This window comes from Rhinolophus hipposideros, assembly GCF_964194185.1.
Source record: "Rhinolophus hipposideros genome assembly, chromosome: 9".
Taxonomy (NCBI): Eukaryota; Metazoa; Chordata; class Mammalia; order Chiroptera; family Rhinolophidae; genus Rhinolophus; species Rhinolophus hipposideros.
The window spans coordinates 64,415,122-64,429,695 of record NC_138055.1 but is presented as its reverse complement, the minus strand read 5'-3'; the positions used below and the strand labels follow the sequence as shown (position 1 = coordinate 64,429,695).

At 40.3% G+C, this 14,574-nt stretch overlaps 1 pseudogene across 1 annotated transcript; it reads right to left on the bottom strand.

Moving 5' to 3' along the window:
* Nucleotides 1-9,735: 9,735 nt before the first annotated feature.
* Nucleotides 9,736-10,219, bottom strand: LOC308502168 (large ribosomal subunit protein uL11-like; annotated as a pseudogene). Its single transcript has one exon. The product of its transcript is annotated as a large ribosomal subunit protein uL11-like (transcript).
* Between the last annotated feature and the right edge of the window lie 4,355 nt (nt 10,220-14,574).

Here is a 14,574-nt window from a genome sequence, read left to right as displayed (position 1 = left end):
AAGGCATAGCCAGACTTAGGGGGTCCTGAAACCACAGCTGCCCACTAGAGAAATCTCAAGTGCATCCAGAATGGACGGGAAGAGCCTGTAGGAAGCTCGGCTGGGGTAGATGCAGAAGGGCAACTTCTGGGGGGTGCAAGAGGGGGGTGGAACATCTGTCCATTACGCCCCTGCAGCAGAAGATCTGAGCAGTGTGTTTCCATGGTTGCTACATCGAGGAATCAGAGAATTAAAATGAATTTTTCTATTCATCCACCTTGTTTGGTGGTGAAACTATGATTCAAATCCAGCCTTTTGAGATTCATACTCCATATTTTTCTCACTGTACCAAGCAGTTCTCTTAGTTTGGATGATGTAGAATTGTGGAATTTTAGGCTATTTTAATTTATCCCTTAATGTTCTATTTTTTTTTAAAGGTTTCCTTTTACTGTGTTGCAGTCAGCTCACTTACAGATTGGGGAGTTTTGCCAACTACTGGGTTGTCCAGTGTAGAATTTTATCCAGGTTTCTGGGCATGAGCTTGAGCCAGAAGAAAACATGACACCCTTGAAAAGTAACCAGGCATCTTTGTACCTCAGGCATCTCTGAAATAGGACTTGCATTCTTGTTGGAGACACAGCATTCTGCCCTGTAAAACATCGTTCTAGAGACTGATGCCATAAAACAATGAACAAAAACACCAGCTTCTAGCTGTGGCAAAGATACGCTTTTCTGCTGCATTCCCCATCCTATTTCTCCCCCACTAAGAAGGAGGTTTTGTAGCACAGTAAGCTATCAAAGTTGTACCGTCAATCATAGCAAAAAAAAGGTGTGATAAATAGATGCCATCCTCTGAGGAATTCATCCATTCCACAAATATTTATTGAGTACCTACTGTGTCCCAGGAGCCGCCAATGCGGGGTTGAACATGAGGACAGACAACATCCTATTATAAGTTTTCCCTCTGTGGGAGGGAAAAGACAATAAACCACAAACAAATAATATTGAATGGCAGTAAATGCTATGAAAAATATAAAACCTGACAAGGGAGCTCAGGAGTGATAAGAGATGGTGGTGGTGCTTACACAACATGGTCAGAAAAGTCTTCAATGCTTGGCAATGTAAGAATGAAGCCAGCCATGTGAGGACATGGGGACAGCATCCCAGGCAGAGGGAACCCCAGAGGGAAAGCACAGTGCCCAGAGGCAGGAGTATGTGTCTTGTAATTGAAGCAATGGAAGGAACGTCTGGGTGGCTGAAGCCTGGAGAGTATACCGAGCGTATCATGGGTCAGAGAGTTAGATAGGGATCAGCTCACAGAAGACTTTGTAAACCAAGGCAAAGGCTAGATTTAATTCTAGGTGCAACTTGAAGCCACTGGAGTTTTAAGTCCAGCAGTGCTGGGAGTTGATTTAGTGCTTTGAGGAGAATGCATCATGGGAGGCGAAAATAGAAGTGGAGAGGCTGTTTGGCAGGGATTGCAATGGTCCAGAGCAAAGATGATGGTGGCAATGGAGAAGGAGGTGAGATGTAGTTAGATTCTAAAAATGTCTTTGGCCTACTCCCACAGAGGCCTAAAGAAATCCTATCCCATTTATGCAGGATGGAGGCTGAAATCGTGGTGTCTTGGCCCGGATCACATGGGATGTTACTTGGGAAGTCAGTAGGATGAAGCCTGGACCTGGGGCGGGGCAGACGATCTTAACCAAAAAGAGAAAAGGAAGACAAAAGCACAGTCCCACCTTGATTGTGCATGATTGAAGGGAGATCTAACTCAAAAAGCTAAAACCTATTAAACTCCATTTTTTGGATTTTAGATTTTTTAGGAGCGCCATTGGTAGGATTATGTTCTTTCTGGTAACGTACTGTTACTGCTCACCCCTGGAGACACTACAGGACACGTTAGTGAGTTATACAATAACGATAATGGCGAACACAAAGGGCTTCCTATGTAGCAGACACTAAGTGCTTTCCCACTATTATCTCATTTACATCTCATAACTACTTTATGATGCGAGATTATCATCCCCATTTAGTAGATGAGGTAGTTGAGGCAGAGAGAGGCTAAAATACTAAACATAATTATTCTCACTTTGAAGGCACTCTTCTGCTAAATGTAAGTGGGGATCCAATGACTCTAAGGACATTGAACCCACACCCAGCAACCCATGGTTGTCCTGCATTTAAGAGCACCTGAACCATTCTGAGGGGGTTCTTCTAAGACATACAGCCATGGTGCTGGTACAATTGTCGTGGAAGTGAACTTTCCCACTATGGCCATTGCTAATATATCCTGAATGTCAGAAAGACTGAACAGAAGACCTTAGAAGAGGGTGCCCAGGCCTCAACAATCAGAAATTGCTGGTCCACAGTGCCACAGGCTAGCTCAAAGCAAGGCACTGCTGACTCTCATGGTGAGGAAACACTTAGCAACAACCCCATTCAGCAATTATTTATTGACCTACTACGTGCTATGTACTGTACGAGACACTGAAGATTATCAGGAACAAAGGAACTCCCTGCCTTAAAGATTCTTAAAGGCTAGCAAGGATTCCAACAGGCAAACTGGCTAAAATTCACCAAACAAGAGAATTAAAAACGCAGAATATGTGTGTTAATAGTTAACCAGAAAATTGCAGAATGTGGAAGAAAAATGTGTTAGCTGAATAGAAATTAGAATCTAGAACCCATGTGGATCAGGCACTAAGAAAAGGATTTAGGAGAAGAAAGGGGGAAATGACTGAGGCCACTATGGAGGAATCTGGAGTACTTCTGAGGATTCCAGACAAGTCACTGAAGAGTAGTATCTGACTGTATTTCTGTCTGAGTCCATTGTCCTCCTTTGAGGCTGAAAAGCACTTACAATCTGCTATATGTGATGCTAATGTTAATAAAGGACAAAGTTTTGCTTATTGTGACTTCTACTCTGCCCAGGAGAGATGGATAGCAAATCTAATAGCACATGAAATAGAGGAAAATATGTTTTAGGGAAGCTCCCAGGATGAAATCTGACTGCTCTTAAGAGTCCTTCAAGAGAGAGTGGACAAGAGTTGCTTAGGGATCATTTATTAATAATTTATGTATTGAGAGAAAGACAAATCTCCTTTGGCAGAAGGAGGAAAGTTGGGAATCTGAGAACTCTTGGGCCCTAATTAACCTTCTCCCTCTCCACTCCACTCTCCCAGACATACAAAAGATCTGTGGGTCTTCTATGGTGAAAGAATCACTTGGACAGGAAGGAGAGGAAGACAAAGACAGTTCTGGTAAAGGTCCCACCCTTCCTTTTGCCTTAGAATTCCTCATTTGGGTCATATTACAGAGGTGGGGACAATTTTTCCAGAGCATTGCATTAAAACATTTTCTGGGAAAGAGCATTAGAGGCTCCAAGAGTCCCTTTCTTCATCTCATTGACATGGATTACCAGTTCTTTGACCCTTGGGAAAGACCAGTGACCTGGGATGATAGGAAAGAGAGGCTAGTTCTGAGGAGAGCACCCCTTCACGATACCAGCCATCTAGAAGAACCAACCAGAGCAGACATCTTTATCTTTCTGATGAATAAAAATTCTTCTATCAGTAATGATATTGACTCGCTGCTTTTTAAATGGAAAATACTTTTATCCTGTTTGTTGATACTTTTTAGTTCTGTTTGAGATTGTTTTTAGTTACTGGAGGAATTTATTTTCATATAGTGAGCTTTGCTAGTCCTAGCCTTTGTCGTTTCCACCTTTGGTTTTATACACAAATGAGCCTCTAACATCCAATATTAGAAATTATCAATGTATATTTCTTCTGATTCTTTAGCAGTACTCTATTCTACTTTTGTGTGTGACATAAGATAATGATCTGATTCTATTTTATTTTTCCACACAATTAAATGATTTTTCCAATTATTCTTTTATCCATTCCTTCCATGATTTGAAATGCAACTTTATCATGTACTACATATTTTACATACATAGATGTGGCAGATTGAGTTACTATAATCTTGCCAAATATTCTAGAGCTCCTCTCTCTGTTATCCGTCTTGTAGGAGGATAAAACACATCCCGTTGTACTCAAATGTAGTCATAGAATTTGTTTTGGTCCATGAAATGCAAACAGGAATGACAGTATCACTTATGAACAGGAGCTTTAAGAGCCAGTGAGTGGCTCACCATGCTTCTTCTCCTCCTTCCCCCCCCCCCCGTAATAACACCATTAATGTTTCTAGAGGATACTGCTCCATCAGCCCAGGTCCCGGTATGAAAGAAACATGGAAGAGAGCTCAGCTGACCCATGATGGATATATAGCGTGGGCAAAAATAGGCCTTTGTTGTCATAAGTACTGAGACTACTGAGATGTGAGGGGCTTTGTTACCACTGAACAACCCAGTCTATCCTGACTAAGATATATTTCTGGTTCTCTTATGCCTCCTTTTGTATTAGAAAAACAGTCTTCGTTCTTAATTAGCTAAACCTCAGCAAACTAAGACTAAAAATAAGCGTGACCTCTCTCATCTGAAAGTCCTGGGAAACAAACCAAGAAAAAAATATGTTCAAACCATTCCCTCAAAGGCTTACATGTTTGTTATTTTTTTCCTATATTCACCTACTTCAGAATGCAAAGTGACAAGCTGTTGGGACTGAAAAGGAAGGGTAATTACTCGGGGAAAGGCAGAAGAGTTGTATTAAAACTGTATTGAAAACACTTGGTTTTAGAGTTCTAGTGTTATCTTTCCTCCACTAACACAAGAGCCCTGGCAACAGAATGGGTTCTCGTGGGAATGGCTGTGTCACCATTTCATCTATCACCATCTCTCTCTGTTAGGTCCTCAGTTTGGACCTGAAATGAAGCTCCATGTCAAGTGGCAACATTGGGTTGCTAGAAGTGGTGTGGGAGAGTGAAAAATGGAATTTACCTAGGGAAATGCTGAAAGGTAGTGAAACAGAAAGCTGGTAAAAATTTACCCAACTCTTCCAGCCTATGAATGCTTTTTATTGCTCATGAATGCAAGCATGTCTGGAGAGGCTATTGTCCCAGTTGCTCTGTAAGGTTTTGCACTTTCTCAAAGATGGTATTGGGACTGAAACACCACTGGGTCTAGAATGATTAGATGCAAAAGCCAGGAGGGATTTTCAGGGGAAGGATTTTTTCTTTGAATGCTCTGGTTCCATCTAGAAGTTATTCGTCTATCTCCAAAAGGGCAGAATGTGGACTCTTGCACCAGCATTTGGGTGACACCATTGAGGCCCTAAAGAATGTTCAGGTTTGCATCTTCCCAACTTTGAAACTGTCTTCATAGCCTCCGAGTTAGCCAGTAATGAGAATTGATGGATTCTAGTAAGAATCACATTTGTGTAGGATAAGACCTAATTCTGCTCCTCTGCCCAAATTTTGACATTGAACAGCAGCCAAAATTTGACTCTCTTTTGAGCTTGATGTCAGGGCAAACTGTACTGTTTCCAACAACATTTCTACTCCAAACCCACTCCAACACCACCTTCACAGCTCAGAAGAGATTCACAGACGTATAAATCAGAGTTGGCTCAGTTTAGAGGAGGATGGAGAATTGGACACCACCCAAACAAAGAAGTCATACCCAGAACAATTAGTTACCAGCAACATACATTCCAAACAGGACATCACGGAAAAAGGAACCTCCTCAGTTCAGTGCAATTAAGAAGAGAAGCAGTTGGAAAAAAATCCCAAAAAACCAAACAAAAAAAGAACAGGAAAAAATTGGTAAAGATTCTAACACAGTGCTATGTTTTTGGTATAGTCTGAATATGTGTGTCCTCAATTCATATGTTGAAACCTAACCCCTAATGTGATGGTATTTGGAGGTGGGCCTTTGGGAGGTGATTAGGTCACAGGGACTCTGCATTCATAAATGGAACCAGTGCCCTTATAAGAGACCCCAAAGGCCTCTCATCCCTTCCACTGTGTGAAGACACAGGGAAAAAACAGCTGTCTATGAACCAGGAAGCAGACCCTCACCAGACACCAAATTTGCTGGTGCCTAGATCTTGGACTTACAGGCCCCAGAATGGTGAGAAATAAGTGTTTGCTGTTTATAAGCCACTCACTATATGGTATTTTTGTTATAGAAGCCTGAATGGACTAAGACAACTTTAAACAGTGAGATGAAGCAACTGAGAGTGTTCTGCAATAGTCACAGGAAGCCATACCATGAGAAAAAGATGAAAACATTGCGTTGGATACAGCGAGCACCCATTGGTGAGTTAGATGATGGAAAGCAGAAAAAGATACAAACTAGACCAAATCAAAGATATTCTCTTCACTTCCTTAATGAGAAGGAATGCAAAGGAACATTTTACACATTACGGGTTATCATCAGAGTCATACTGAAGATACTATGTAGCTTATATGCAGTCATTCTGAATTAATAAAATTGTTTTTTCTTCATAAACTCCCAAGGTAAAGAAGCCCAGGAGGCTTTTTCCAGATAAGTATCTGATACGTCTGGATAGGTAGATCTCACTGCCAAGTGAACTCAGCATTTTGTTGCCAGACTGGACAGCCCTGCTAACCAGTACTCCTTACAGAATTGCGCCATAACAAGGCTTAGTCCTATCTGGGTGTGCTACAAGTTACACTTCACATCTACCGTCTCCTTTCATCCTCACAATGCCTTTGTAAGGCAAGTAGGGTAGATATTTTACAGATAAGGAAACTGAGGCACAGTAAAGCCAGAATCACAGAGTTAGCAAATGACAATGTGTTATCATTGAAATAGACTCTTGGGCCCTTTCCTTCAGCCCTAGCTGCCGAACTGGCAAACTCTTCTAGAAAAATACTGTGAATACTCACTGTTCAAGCCAACAATGAAAGATGTGCCTTAGACGCTCTTGGGAATGGCTTTCCAGCTTCCTTGGGATCTACTCTGAGCCCAGAGGTGGGCCCTCACCAGCCATATTTAAAACAAGACATCTACTGTACTCTGGCCATGGCTGATAGATCCGGGTAGATGCCTGATCCAGTGTAGACCATGCAGAACATATCTCACACACACACACACACAAACACACACACACACGCACATACACACACCATGAGAAATTTAGAGAGAAGGAGTCTTTGGAGCTATAACAGATTCTATTAGAGGCAATTCTTTCCAGCAATTATTCTCAGATGCTGGTGAGATACTTAAGTATCCACTCCATTTTTTTAAAATATAATTTAATTTTTAAAAATTTTGCCTAACTAATCACTTCTTGCTACTTGCAACCAAAGAACAATAACTCATACAATACAATTTTCCCAGTCTTTCCCATTCTGGGTCTTATACTTGTCTTTTCACATAACACCTTTTGCTTTTATCCAAATGTAGTTCTCTCTTCATGGATCATTTTCTCTGCATTTCTCTAACAATGGCAAAGTTGGGGTACATTTCATTTCAGCCACATTTTCCTTGGACTCACCAACTATTGACCTTCTCAGTTGACCACGAAAAAAAATTAGAGGCTGGAGAGAAAAACCACACTTAGGTACTTAAGAGAGATGAATGGACTGACAAAAAGCCAATGGAATTGTGAAATCACTTGTTAAATTAATAAACTTCCTGTTAAATTGCCTCAGTTCCTCTGAACACTAAGAAGGTACTAAAAGTCTGTCTTGGGCCCACCAGAACCAGCTAGTTGACTCACATTGCAGGTTAGGCCAGTTCAGTATCCTTAAATCACCTCCCTTTTGAGTAGGGTTTGCAGTTCACATAATACTAGATCAGCAGGCTAGTAGGTAAAATAACACTCGTAAGAAGAGTATTAGGAGCTCTAAGCTTGCAAGTGGAGTTATTAAAAAAAAAAAGAGCATCAATTTAAACCTTAATCCCAGTCGTTGCTTGAATTAAGGAAGACAAGCACAGACTTTTAACTGCTCTTCCATTTGATAAGGCTGAGCGCCGTAACTATAAATTAGAAAATAACAAACAGAGCTGCAAGGTAACACTTGCCACACCCGGGAGCCATCCTGTAGCTTTATTGACTTCTCTGTAGGATTATGGAAAAGGCAGAACTGGCCTGGACACCACTGAAGGGGAATGATTTGCACAAGTACCTAAAGGACGTCACACTGAGGCCTTCTCATCTCTAGGTGGTACCAAGCATGAGTAACCAAGGGAGTATTTTATGAGCCTCCAGTGTCTACTTCAGCGTGGCTAAAGGTGCTCTTAATTGGTTTTCTATTCACAGGCATTAAATTAACTCTACCTAAAAATATCACTTACTTAGTTAGGTGAAGCAAAATTGGATTTAGATTTAGAGTCACTGTACAGATGCAAAATAAGCTCTAATACCCTCACATTTTTACCATAACATAGGGGCCAAGCAACATGCAAGTGACTTTGCAATTTTTGATTTGAATATAAGTATTCTTGTGCCTGACACCAACACACTTTGTCACTTTTCCAGTTTGATATTGGGGGGAAAGAAGGAAGAGTTAAATAAATAGAGTCAGATTTGGAGTCCTCTAAGTTGTTACCATTAAAGAAGGATAGATCATCTCATTTAGAAATGAACCAACATCAGAGACAAACAGATCAGTCAGATGCATTTAGCCAAATATATTTCAGTCAGATATATTTAGATATAAAGAAAGTACACTGAGTGCAGACTTCTGAGACTCAGATTTGAAGCTGGACTTAGACAAACACTTTCTCTTGTGTCAGCCTAGAAAATAAAGGATCTCGAGACTACATTATCTTTACATCTCCTTCCAAATCTAACTCATGTTTATAAACTGCCATCTTCTTCAATTATTTCTTATTATCCTAAAATTTGAAGTAAATTTTACCTCCAAAAGTTCTGTGCAAAATCCAAACATCACAAACTCTTATTTATCTAAAAACTGAACACCGCATTAGTTCAACTAATCAGAATAGTTTTTTTGTGAAACTGTATAATATTCACCATAATAGTTACTGTGGTGTGCAATATCTTAAATTAACTTCAGAGCCATAAAGAAAAGATTAATTTCTGTTCAGCTTGGTTTTATGAAGTGTGTTCTAATTCTTTTCCAGAGAAATCCACAGGAAATGACAGATCAGAGTACAGGCATAACTCGGAGATACTGTGTGTGGGTTTGATGCCAGATCAAACAATAAGACGAATATCATCATAAAGCAAGATACTGAATTTGTTGGTTTCCCAGTGCACATAAAAGTTATATTTATACTATACCGTAGTCTATTAAGTCTAATAGCATTGTGTCTAAAAAATATGTACATATCTTAATTAAAAATTACCATATTGCTAAAAAGTGTTCACCATCTTGAGCCTTCAGCAAGTTGTATTATTTTTGCTGGTGGACTATCTTAACCTGCAACTTGTAAGAAAAATGCATTATCTATGAAGTGCAATAAAGTGAAGCATAATAAAAAGAGGTATTCCTGTGGTTCAAAAAAGATAAAAAAAATCCTCTGTTATTCTACCAGATTCTCTATGTCTCAACAGTGAGGTTGTGATTTGTGTTGATTTTTTTCCTTTTTATAAGTAAATCTCCTTTCATTCACATTTGTCTCATTTCCATCAGTTATTCTTGGCTTCCAGAAAAGACATAATGGTTTGGGTTTTTCTTTTTTCTTTTCTTTTTTTTCCACTTAAATCAGAATCCTACCAGGCCTGCAACACAGAGAGTCACAGACAGCTTCATTTCTTTGGATTTGTTTTTTGGTTTGTTTGTTTGTTTGTTGTTGTTGTTGTTGTTGTTGTTGTTTGGTCAAATAATCTTTAATTGAAATATTTTCCTTTGTAGTTCTTAACTCGCTGAGCATTCCCCGGCACCACTGTTGATGCCATCTACGATGTCATGAGGCTGGCAGCCATCAACATTGCAGCCCACAGACTGGGCAGTCCCCAAGATCTCTTTAGTGGTTCCAGAGAGTTCTCTAACTAAAGATCGGTGCTGTATCTGTCAGGTAAGGTTGACAATCTCATCTAAAGTGATAAAGTGCTTCATATGTTTTTGCTTCTTTCTGTTTCTTGGCTGTTCTTTGATGATCAGGGCAGAGGCAGAAGGTACTACCCTCAATCTGGGCCTGTCTGTTCTAAATGGTCAGTTTCACTGTAATCCGTCGACCATTCCAATCACCCATTGCTTTGGCGATGCCATCACCACACTATTTTGGAGACTGACCCAGGGGTCTGATCTTGGGGGCTAGAACAGACGTGGCACCGACTTCCCCACTGGCGCACCTCAGGTATACCATTTGGATCTCGCTGGGCTCGAACTTCGGAGGCATGGTGGAGGTGGCTGATGTCAGATGAACCCGGATTCAGGACCATCGAAGAAAGTTCCACCTTGGCCTCCTCCGAGCTGAAAGCCTGGAAGACCTATTTCTTTGGATTCTGAAAGGACTGACCCAATTTGGGGTAAAAGCTTCCTTAAATCCAAAACACTATTAGAGGGAACTTCTTTTGTTTTATAACAGAGAGCTAAGTGCAGCCATTTAAGATATTTAAGATGTTTATCTCTTCTCAGACAGAACACAGTTGTTTAATAAAGTCGCTGGAAGTGCACCTCAGGCTAGGCACTGAGCATGCGCTGATGGGTGAGGTGCTGTGCCACCTTACATCATACAGTCTCTCTGGGCAGACAGACAAGTCTACCCTGGCACGACCTATTTTCCCGTAGTACAGCTCCAGGGAAAAGTGAGGCATAGGGAAATATTTGGCTCCAAGATAATAGAATTAGTGGCAAAGCTTATCCAAAAAAATGTATTCAAGCTCAAGGCCTCATCCAAATACCAAATGCAGAAGTAAATCTTATTTAGCTGTTCTTTAAGTATAATTTTTAGTAAAAAGGCATATCATTAAACTGAACCTTCAAAAATCCAAATCTACAAATGGTTAAGATGATGAGATTCAAATATATAGCCTTCTCGTGGTCTTTCTTGTTGAAAGAACATCCAAGTATTGTATCAGCTGGGTCACAGTCAGGAGCCAGAAACTATGCTAGTTGTTTTAATAGAGAGAAGATAATATAAAAAATTGTTAACCACGTATTGAAAAACAGAAAAGGCAAAAAGAGAACATTATCATGGAAGTAGCAGTGGCAAGAAGCAGTTACCAATCCTAGACCTAGAAAGAAAAAGGGAAGATGTTGGCTTTAGTAAAATTCAGAACCTCAGAGGTGGGGTGCTATGGAGCTGAAACTCAGATGCCTCAGAAGGGACCTCTGTTTGGCTGGTGCTCTATTCTCTTAGCTTGGAGGATGGGCTCCATGGGCCTGGGACCTAGACCACTGAAGGAAAGGTGCTAACCGGTGCTAATGACATCTCTGAAGGGTGTGCAGAGATTGATTCTGAGGGTTAGAAAAGTAAAGCCTGGGTTCAACTGTTGCTCCTGCAATGAAATACAACTGTGGGATAAAAAAGCTTTGCTAGGGCAAGAGGACAAGAATGGGAAACAAATGGAAAGAAGGAATTCCCTTCTCCTTCATCTTGCCTTCTAGTCTTTTGCACATACAATTGGCAGAGGTAAACCAGAAAGCAGCTGGTCAAGCAAAAAAGTGCTTTGCAAAATCAAGCCTGATTGACATCACAAAGTAGTGAAGAATAAGATGGATGGATTGGGAACTAAGAGACTTAACTGGCACAAGTGACTAGAAGAGGGGAAATTTTAAATATTTTGTTTTGCTTTACTGTTATTTATACCCAATCTAGTGATCTGTCTCCTATACTGTTTTTTGGCTCCTATTTTCATACTTCCTATCATAACTGAGGTAAGAAAATTGTCTTAGAAATCCAAACGTGTATTTTAATTAGCATAACACCAGACTTTTCACCCTGGAACCCTACAAAATTACGATTTATCCATTATACTTATTTTCATAAACGCTATTTATCTTTGAGAAAATAATAAACAGAGGGTACCAAAAAAATGGTTACAGATTTGAAGAATGGAAAAAACTGTATTAAAATTGTAATACTCAGTTTATACCGATAATAAAATATGAATACAAGTCATGTGCATACATTTTTTGGGCACCCTGGTATGTGAATCTGTAATTGTAAAAGATGGCTAAAAGATAACACCCAGATCCTACTTGACTCTGTCATGTATTAGAAAATTATTATAATAAACAACTTCAGTAATGGGAATTACTAACGGAATCCACATATCGCTGGAAAATTCCCAGTGTTTTTGTTGTTATTGCCTTTGTTTAAAGTATTACAAAGAATGAATTGTCAAAGACATTTAATCCCTAACCCAACCTGTTAAAACTTGATTTCATTTTCTCAAAAGTTAAGTTGTATTAAGATTCAGTGGAGACCAAATGTGAGATATTTAGCCAAAGAATAGTTCTCCTATTCATTTAAGAATACTAGCAATTCAAAAGGCATTTTCAGGATGACTATTGTGTGTCTGTCTGTCACTGAGCATAACTTTGTAAGTTAAGGTTAAAACCAGGTCTCTAATTCAAGGAGCTGATAGTTTAATTGGAAAAAAAAATGTTCCTAACATGTCTCACATATCTAAACGGGTCTGAGACAGGTAGCTAATCACCTCACGGCAGTGGGGCATACGGAAGCCCAGCTGCAGTACATCTCCCAGGATCCCTTGCAGCAAACTGAGGCACTGTGATGAACCTCTCTCCAGTGGACAATGAAAAAGTTGAGGTGTCTGGGTCATACAACATCCTACACATGTTCCTCCATGTGTCTCCTTTGCCTTGAGGCATAACGACAAAAAACAATAATCAGAGTGACATTGGAGGTTATGTGTTGAGGAGAGCCAAGTGACATCATCTTGCATTTCTAAATGACTGTACCCAGCAGAGACAGCCCCCTCTCACCTCCCCACACCCACACCCTGGAACTTCTGCCCTGGACTGTAATAGGAGAAATACACCTCTACATACTACATGTGGGCTCTTATGTACTTTGGATCTATTTGTTATAGGAGTTTAGCCTTCTCTAATTAATACATAGTTGAAGACCAACACATTGTATAGAAGGATTTTAAATAGTCTTGTTAGAGTTCCTAAAAGAGTTAAAACCTAATCTGGGTGTTAATTAATAACAACCAGAGTTAATTTAGAATCTTCATGTGCCAGAGACTGTGTCAAGAACTGACATGTATTATCTGATTGTCACAACAGCCCTTCATGTTGCATTATTAAACCTTACTTTGCACATGAAGAAATTGAAGTTCAGAGCAGTCAGATAATTTCCCTTAAGTCATACAGCTATAATGAATGGGAGGCCTATAATTTGAATGCAGGTATTTCCACCTCCAAAGCTGGTGCAAGCTAGCGGTGGGATCATGTAAGCAAAGGCATGGAGGTATGATAATCATGGCAGGTGGGAGCTGGGAGTGATGACAGCTGTGAGACTTTTCCTTCCCAGCAATATTCTTACAAAAAGAGAGTCCACCTTGGTCTCCCCTTCTTCAAAGCCATCTTGATGTTTAAAATCGAAACTGTAGTGCTCTTTTCTCCATCAATGCTACAGTAATGGGAAGGCCCAGAATAGATTATCAAGGTATTGGAGATGAAAAGAAAACCAAATACTCAGCCCTCACACACCATCACCCTCACCCCCACACAGAAGCCCAGTTCATCTGAGAGAGAACTGAATAGAGACCGGAGGGCAATAAAATAGGTGACCTTTTCTATGTATAAGGACCCCCAGGATTGGAAGAGGATGGGGCAGGGATCTTGACCACAGAACAAGGAGAGAAAGAAGCCCAATCAAAGTTGAATACACATTATTCAAGATTACCAATTATTTGCCTAGTAATCAAGAGCTAACTGCAAGTCATTTGTTTTTGGCATTTGGAATGGCCTTAGAGGAATTCATGGCCTGGAGATGTCTAAATAAAACTAAACCCAGGAGCTCCTAGGCCTTGGGAAACCACATAGAACTTTGAATAGAGGAGGCAGACATCAATGGGGGTATGTACTGTATTTCCAATGTTGTCTTTCAGCTGACACATTTAGATCTGGTCTTTTTATTTTTTAATGGAGAACATCTATAAGTCATATGTATTGCAGACGGATTAGTGGCTTGGATTGGCATGAAATAGCTAAATAGAGCATTCTGCTCAGCCTCCTGTACTCCAAGACACCCCCACGCTCCATCCTTTTGAAGCCCTTCCCAGAAGCAAGTAGTTCTCCTTAACCAACAAAGACAGCCAGCAGCCAAAAAGGTCAGGGCCAGTCAAACTGAGAGCACCAAATGCTTTCACTGTGGAAGCATAACAACAACAGAAACTGTGGACGTCATAAGTGCTATTTGCCAAAAATTCTTGCCCTCTGCTTTCCAGGCATGTGGTAGGATGGCACTTCCTGGCCTCCAGGTGGTCAAGGGTGGCCAAAGAGTTAGGAACAAAAGTGTCAATACCACTTCCAGCCTGGAGCATTTGATTGCTAACACGAGACCCTCCAGAATTATCTTTCCTAATGCCAGAGCAACTGGCAACATTTGAAATGATGGCTACTCCATGAGGGACATCTAGCTTGAACAAGAAATAAATCTTTGTTATTTCAAGCTACGGGGATTTTTGCAGTTATTTGTTATTGCAGCATGACCTCACCTTTACTAACTGATAACAATAATTAACAGTCATTGAGTGCTCTATTCTAAGCACTTTA